Genomic DNA, 7,867 nt, shown 5'->3' with positions numbered 1-7,867 from the left:
CGAAGTGGTGCGATTTGCGGCGAAGTGGTGCGAATTTAAGTCACAAAAAAGTGCGATTTCTTCCGCCGGTTATGTGCGAGTTTTGGACCAACCGGAGTGTGATTTACAAAACTGTCTCCGCATGACTAAGAACCCCCCAACCTATTGGCCCACCTCTGTCCCCTCCATTATGCATCACACCCCCTATATAAAGGGGCATTGGCGCCATTTCACTCTTTGATAGGAAGTAAGGAGCATGGAGAGGAGAGATGGCAGTGTGAGTAGAAGAAGAGCTGTTGGTGGCAGAGTGAGGAGTGGCAGAGGGAGCAGTGGCAGAGTGAGGAGTGGCAGGGGAACCAGCGGCAGAGGGAGCAGTGGCAGAGGGAGCAGTGGCAGAGGGAGCAGTGGCAGCAGCAAGCCAAGTGGGAGAGCCAGCGGTGTGGCAGGCAGCATGGCCACAGCAAGGCCAGCCCCAGACCAGGCCCTGGCCGTCCAGCCCCAGCAGGAGGACGTGGAGGATCCGCTGGCATCCCCATCCTATAGCCAAGACCTTGACCATACCCCACAGCAGCTGCAGGAGGGCCACATATCAGAGGTGGAGGAAGATGGAGGTGTGGAGGAGGAAGACACTGGCATGGAGGAGGAGGGGTACATGGCTGGAGAGGAAAACGAGGAGGAGGAGGTAGAAGCTGGCCGCACAAAAAGTGGCTGAAAGGTCAGATTCTCCTATGAGGAAAATGCTGCACTTGTCCGGGCTATCCTGCCTGTATTTGACCGGTTACTTGGGAGAATTCACCACAAGACCACGGCACAGCGCAAAAGGGCTATGTGGAAGGACATCACACAGGCCATGAACGCTGTAAGTCAGCACAAGCGCCTGGTCAGAAATGTCAAGAAGAGATTCAATGACATCAAAAGGCAGCTGAAAAGTGAAATGGCCATGGAGTTGGAGGAGGCCACCAAGACTGGAAGCCCCACCACTGTGTGCTACACATCGTATGAGGTGAAGTTGAAGCGCATCATACCCCCTGAGGTCCTGCCTGGCATGCACGTGGCGGATACCGATAGGCCGCAAATGCCATCCAGAGCTGGTAAGTGTGACCACATGCAATCTTAAACGAAAATGCCAATGTTTTCTAACTGTATTCTTCACTTGAATTGTTATGCTAAGTAAAGTGCTGCTGTGGAACTACATAGCCCAGCAAGGTCATGCACAAGAAATTGCCTGCTCCTACTTTCAAATTGCTCATAATGCTGGGCCTTGTAGTTCCACAACTGCTCATATTGATCAACACTGTAACATTCTTTCTAGCAGGCTAACATGTATGTGGCCAAAAACACAGAGGTGTACTGGTGGTTTAGCCGCCATGCCTACATACCACAGATTATCCAATAGTTGTCATGTGTACACTAGTTTAATAATAATCTAACAAAATAATCTTGAAAAAAATATTAATAATAATGTGGGGAATAAATAATGCAGTCCTTATCCAAAGGAAGTATTGTCCATTATTGTCATTTGAATGCATGTTTGCTGAAAATGCTTATCCATTGCAAGGTACATAATGGCTGCCCATCTTTCCTTCCACAGATTGTCCATCCCGAAGTGCTCCGGCATCCAAGACAAGAAGGCCCATTGCTGCTGAATCTGTGGAAGCAGGTAAATGAACAAAAAACATGCCATTACACATACAGTACACACACCCATGTCACATCAACAATATCTCACACTACATTCATCTCCTGCTGCTACATTGCAACGGAAATGAATGTAATCTGAGCTAGGCATGTGACGTATTATTAATGTCAATGTTACATGCTGTATCGGGGTACATGTGTAAGTACATAACACCCCTAGGTACAGATGGCGCGGGTCTTATTATTGCCGCCTATGGCGATGTTTCCGACACACGCCATGGCGCATACATGTAGCGAATCGCCGTGGCGCTTCACGACGAGTGCAATATCACAGACCAACCACCAGATGTCACTTTTAAAAACCTCATTTGCGCATGCGTAAGATTTGTGCTTCAGCGCGTGCATGATGCGCAGGAATTACATGAACTTTATTATACGATGAGCACCTCTCTAATGCCGCTGGCACGAGCGTGATCCAGTCTCTTCAGCCGAGAGTGCATCATGCTGATGCGGACAGAGAGGAACTGCAATTTATTTGACTGCTGTGAACGGGAAGAATAAAAATGAGTGAGAAAAAAAAAATAAACTAAAAAAATGAAACAGTGACTGAGTTTACCATTTGACGTACATGTACGTCATGGCCGGGAGGTACTTCCCGACACATGACGTACAGTACATGTACGTCATGGCTTCTAACTGTCACTGCGTCTATAGACGCAGTGACAGTTAGGAGATGTAGCCGCACAGACGCTAATGCGTAACAGCAAACACCGTACTGTAGTTCTAAAGGTTGTACGGCACGGACGCTATGCGTCTCAGTATACAGTACAGTATTGTTCTAAAGGCGGCCACAATATTGGAAACTTGGTCACAATATGGTTTTGCAGCATTACATTCACAGTATTGTGCGGTAAGTTACTGATGGGTAGATTTACAGTATGAAGCGGTGATAAGGGAGGAGAAGTGGAAAATGCCTGGTACAGTACTTTATCACCGTCCAATCAGCTCCTGACTGTTAAGCTACAGGCTGGGTGTAAATACTGTAGAATCAGTCATGGTAGTATAGTAGTCATTACACTGTACAGTTCTTGGCTGTAGTGTAGTGGTTATCTGCATGGTGTTTCACGCCGGAGACCCGTGTTCGATTACGGCGTTAAACCTTTAATATTATAGTATCAAATTTTACAGTTTTAACTAAGATATAATTATTGACAATATACTGTGTGATTAAAATATAATTATTTATATTTACAGTATAGTATTACATTTTACAGTATATTGTATAAGTAATGTATTACAGTATATAAAAACTACTGATAAACTACTGATAAACTACTGTACCCACTACTCAGCGGCGGGCGCACAGAATGGGACGCTGTTCCGCACAGGACGCACGGCGCATAGGACGCACGGCGCATAGGACGCACGGCGCACACGCTATTGCAGTATACTGTAGGCGCCATTATCAGTATCGCTAGTACTGTACCTGGACCTGTTCAGTATGTCGGACACTGGCAGAGTCAGGAGGGCAAGGCCCTTTGGCAGAGGGGAGCTCCTCACCCTGGTGGCTTGGCGGGACAGGCTCCTGGTCTCTAATCGGGAGATTGTGGAGGCCTACCAGGGGGCCCGTCAAGCCATCAGGGTGAGGTTCCATAGAGACAGGCCAGTTAGGAGCCTCCAGAGGAGATGGTCCGACCTGGTCCGTCGGGACCCTCAACTGCTGGACTCCCTCAGGCAAAGTAAGTACTGTACATACCTGTACAATGTTGAGTGCTATTGTATACAGTATTTTTTACTTGTTGCCATGGGGGATTTTACAGTATACTGTACCTGTATTTTTTTTTAATGTGCTGATTGCTGTACAACTGTTCAGGTAGATTTTACAGAACTTGCTATTAGAATTAGAATTTAGAATTAGGGGGTGTGTCATTCTCCACCTGAAGGGTGTGTCTACAGTACTTCCATACAGTACATTACTGTACTGTACATGGAGATACTGTATTGTGTGTGGGGGGGCGCTGACCTGGACAGAGATGTTTTTTTGGACCGGGTCTGAGAGCGCCAGAGTCAGCTGTTCAGCAGTGGTATTGATACAGATTTGGGGGGAGCAGTATTAGACAGGTCCTTCTGAGCATTGTTCCGCTCTCCAACTCCAGGGCCTGGACCCCACTTCTTACATTCCCATTCCTGCAGCCACCAGACCTGGTTTCCAGCCCATGGTTGGGGTGATGTCAACATGTTAACCCCCGGAATCCATGGCAGATCATGTACTGTACAGTAAATTCTTTGCAATGAGCATGTTAATCCCTTCCAGAGTGTGCAACACCTGGAAGACCAGGTTCATCCCATGGCAACGAGCATGTTAACCCCCTAATATGCAATGAGCATTATAGTGTGTGTAGTAATGGGTAATGGACATTATGGAATGTGGTAAAATACTGTACATACTGTACTGTAATACAGTAGGTACAGTATTTTGGTGTACAGTATGGCATAATGTGTAGGACTAATGAGAGAGAGATGGAGATTGCTGCTACAGTACTGTGCAGTATTTCAGGGAGTCTCCTGCTGAAGAGGGAAGGCAACTACTGTATGCTGTACAGTACATGCTTGTTGCCATGGGTGATTTCCTACAGCATTGGTTTTCATGACATACTGTACAGTACTGTACAGTAAATTGTGGGCCCTTACAAACTTTTGATATGGGGCCTACAAATACTGTATCTGCAGTAATTACAGTATGCCTTACGCACTGTATTTCTTATTTTTCCAGGTATCAGCAGGATGACGCTGCGGGAGAGACATCACCGCCACTGTAAGTACAGTACAGTATACTGTATACAGTACAGAGCGGAACATTGCATATTGACTTTCAAACATGTGGGATACTGTACAGGACCACAGCATTTCATCCCTCCTGGAATGGGTCATTTTGGCAGGTACTGTACTGTACTGTACTGTTATGTACTGCACAGTACAGTATGTACTGTAGTGTTGATACAGTACCTTAACACATTGTACTTTATAGTACAGTATGTTCGTGTTAGAGAATATACAGTACTGTACAGCACAGTAGTTTTTTTGTGTGCTTTTCCGCAGTCCCAGTGGATGTCGCAGCTCCAGAAAGCCTCCCTGCTGCCACCCAGGAGGAGAGGGCCACCTCTGCCCCCACCCAGCTGGAGGAGGAGTCTCTGAGCGCGGTTGGTAAGTATTGTACAGTATAACACCAGGGCTCTCACCATCTGTACCGGAAAGTATTTTTGAACAGGCTCCAGCATGTACTGAGGCCCTTGTTCTTCTTCACTCTCTGACAAAATCCTTCTTGGATGGACAAACCCATGTGCACTGCAGGTGAGGCAGGTGTTACTGGACTTGCGCAGAGAGAATTACAGTATGTACTGTACAGTAGATTTGGGTGTGTCATTTTGCACTGCCTCGCCTGCTGTGCACATGGGTTTGTCCATCTACTGTGGGGAGGATTTTGTCAGAGAGTGAAGCAGAGTAAGGGCATCAGTTCCTGCTGGAGCCTGTTCAAAAATACCCCTGCTTGCACGATACAGCCTCTTTACAGTATTTTGTCCTTTTTTTTTTTTACATTTGCAGCTCCAGAAAGCCTCCCTGCCGCCACCCAGGAGGAGAGGGCCACCTCTGCCCCCACCCAGCTGGAGGAGGAGTCTCTGAGCGCGGTTGGTAAGTATTGTACAGTATAACACCAGGGCTCTCACCATCTGTACCGGAAAGTATTTTTGAACAGGCTCCAGCATGTACTGAGGCCCTTGTTCTTCTTCACTCTCTGACAAAATCCTTCTTGGATGGACAAACCCATGTGCACTGCAGGTGAGGCAGGTGTTACTGGACTTGCGCAGAGAGAATTACAGTATGTACTGTACAGTAGATTTGGGTGTGTCATTTTGCACTGCCTCGCCTGCTGTGCACATGGGTTTGTCCATCTACTGTGGGGAGGATTTTGTCAGAGAGTGAAGCAGAGTAAGGGCATCAGTTCCTGCTGGAGCCTGTTCAAAAATACCCCTGCTTGCACGATACAGCCTCTTTACAGTATTTTGTCCTTTTTTTTTTTTTACATTTGCAGCTCCAGAAAGCCTCCCTGCATCAACACAAAACATCAAAATTATCTTACAACCCCCTCCCCTCCTAGTCGAACTCGGGCCTCCTGCTTGGATTGCCGCGCAGCTAACCACTAGACTACTGTACGGTCATGTAACCCGTGGCAGGATGTGATGGCAAAACCAGTACCCCTGCAGCCTCTGAGACGCCCCCCTGGCGAGAACCCCGAGGACGGCCCGCCAGCGTCTGATACCTGTAGTTCTTTCATGGATTGTCTGAGTTTGTCCTTTCATAGATTAGTGCTGTCATGTACTGTAGTACTGTACTTTATTTTAGCGCAAGTCGATACCGTCCAACTCTGGAAAGGCAGGAGGCACTTTGACTTCAGCGCCTCCTCCATTTGCTCACTTGTACTGTATTGTACGTTCACTAGTGTCTCATTTTAATTTACTTTACTGTACTGTACTGTACTTTATCATTTCCCACGAGCACCTCATTGCGCATGAGCGTCTAATCGCGCACAAGCTTCTCATACAGTATAGTAATACGGCGAATGGAGGAATCACTCCGACTGTATCTTGATGGAGCATTAGCCACCCAGTGGTGGCAGATTGTATTACATGGCGAGCAACCATGTCGCTTGGCGGACGCCAGCGCCATAAAAATATCGATGCGCCAGAACCTCCGCCATGGCGTCCAGGCGGCAATAATAAGGCCGGCGCTATCTGTATGTGCGTCCAGCATCTCAAGCCCTTTCTAAAACAGTACAGAAGAGAGTCTGGCCTATATATGCATCAGTACTTACCTCTTAATCTGTATCCACAGGTACTATACAACTAGGGACAGATCAAACAGATTCTTCAATGATGGTGTTAGACGAAATAAACATCATTCTTGAACCCGTGGAGACCTTTGCGGCAGAGGAGGAAATACAGACCTCATCACAGAGTGATCTTCCCCCAAGTGGGGTGTCTCCCAACCCACCACCCACAAACACACCCCATACAGCAGCTTCTGCTTCCCAAGTAGCTAACTCCTTGGTCAGTTTCAAGGACAAACAAATAGAATTCATGGCCTCCCAAAGCCTGCAAATAGGTAACATTCAGGGGTACATGCGTGACACGTTTCTTCAATTACGAAAAATTGCACGTAGTGTACGGGTAGGTGTAGGCACTCATGTGCGCATTGCTAATAGTATTGACACCCGTTTTGCAGATCTAACTTCTGCTGTAAGGGAACAGAATAGCCATATTGGCAGCCTTTGCGCGAAGTATAGCTGCACTAAGCCAATCATGCACAGCACAGACCAATGCCTTAATAGGTATGCATGCCCAACTACAGCAGCTGGAAGCCAATGTCGGAGGTGGCGCAGCATCAACTCTCAGTAGTGTATCTAGCACCCCAATAAGTGGCTCCCCCACTTCCCCACCCCGTCGGAGTATTAGGACCCGTGGTGGGCTGGGTGCAGGTTCTAGAAGTGGTGTAGGGTTGCCTGATGCTGGGAGAAGATAGCTCATATTTTTGACTAGCTGACCCGCCCGGCGTTGCCCGGGAAAACCTTGGGGTTTCTTTATTTCCAAAATTGCTGAAAAATGTCATCTTACAGTATGCTGTGACAAAGACCTAAGATTGTAATTTGTTATAGATTCCAACATAATGTTAGAATGTGTTTGCATTGATACTCAATGATGGCAATGAAATCAGGTGTGGTGTTGTTGTTTGAAACACAACGCTCCTGAGTTGAAAACTTGTAAGTGTTGATGAATTCCACATCCACTCCTGAGATTTAGCACCTACTGTATGACATATCTTCCAACATCTGAGGGTCAGAAATCGGTACAAAATCAGAAAGGGACATGTCCACATCTCAATTTCTATACTTTCATTGGTACAGTTTCTAGGGTGTGTAATTACAGGCGCTGAGTGCTTGGGGTCCAGGGTGGGCGTTACTTACCGCGCCATAATTAATTAAAAATTCACTGCTCCCTGCTACTGCCCCTCCCCTCACCGAACCTGCCTGCAGCAGTCTCTGAGGTCTGGGGATCTGTAAAGCACATGCACCGAGCATCTCTACCAAACAGTGGGGCAGCCCCTGAGTGTGGGAGCAGGTCCGCGGGCCTGGCCACATGATGTCATGACGCCACGCACACTATCCGCACCACTGTAATGCACCACTCGGAATGGG

General features: G+C 47.3%; 1 long non-coding RNA gene across 1 annotated transcript; it reads left to right on the top strand.

Annotated features, from left to right (window-relative positions):
• Positions 1-4,733: 4,733 nt before the first annotated feature.
• LOC146025625 (uncharacterized) lies at positions 4,734-7,607 on the top strand. Its single transcript, XR_014454252.1, has 3 exons — positions 4,734-4,821; positions 5,221-5,307; positions 5,708-7,607. It is a non-coding gene; the product is annotated as an uncharacterized LOC146025625 (long non-coding RNA).
• The last annotated feature ends 260 nt before the right edge of the window (positions 7,608-7,867 follow it).

The sequence above is a fragment of the Crinia signifera genome, chromosome 1, assembly GCF_055691185.1.
Source record: "Crinia signifera chromosome 1, ASM5569118v1, whole genome shotgun sequence".
Classification (NCBI taxonomy): Eukaryota; Metazoa; Chordata; class Amphibia; order Anura; family Myobatrachidae; genus Crinia; species Crinia signifera.
This window is presented reverse-complemented; position numbering and strand designations above follow the sequence as displayed.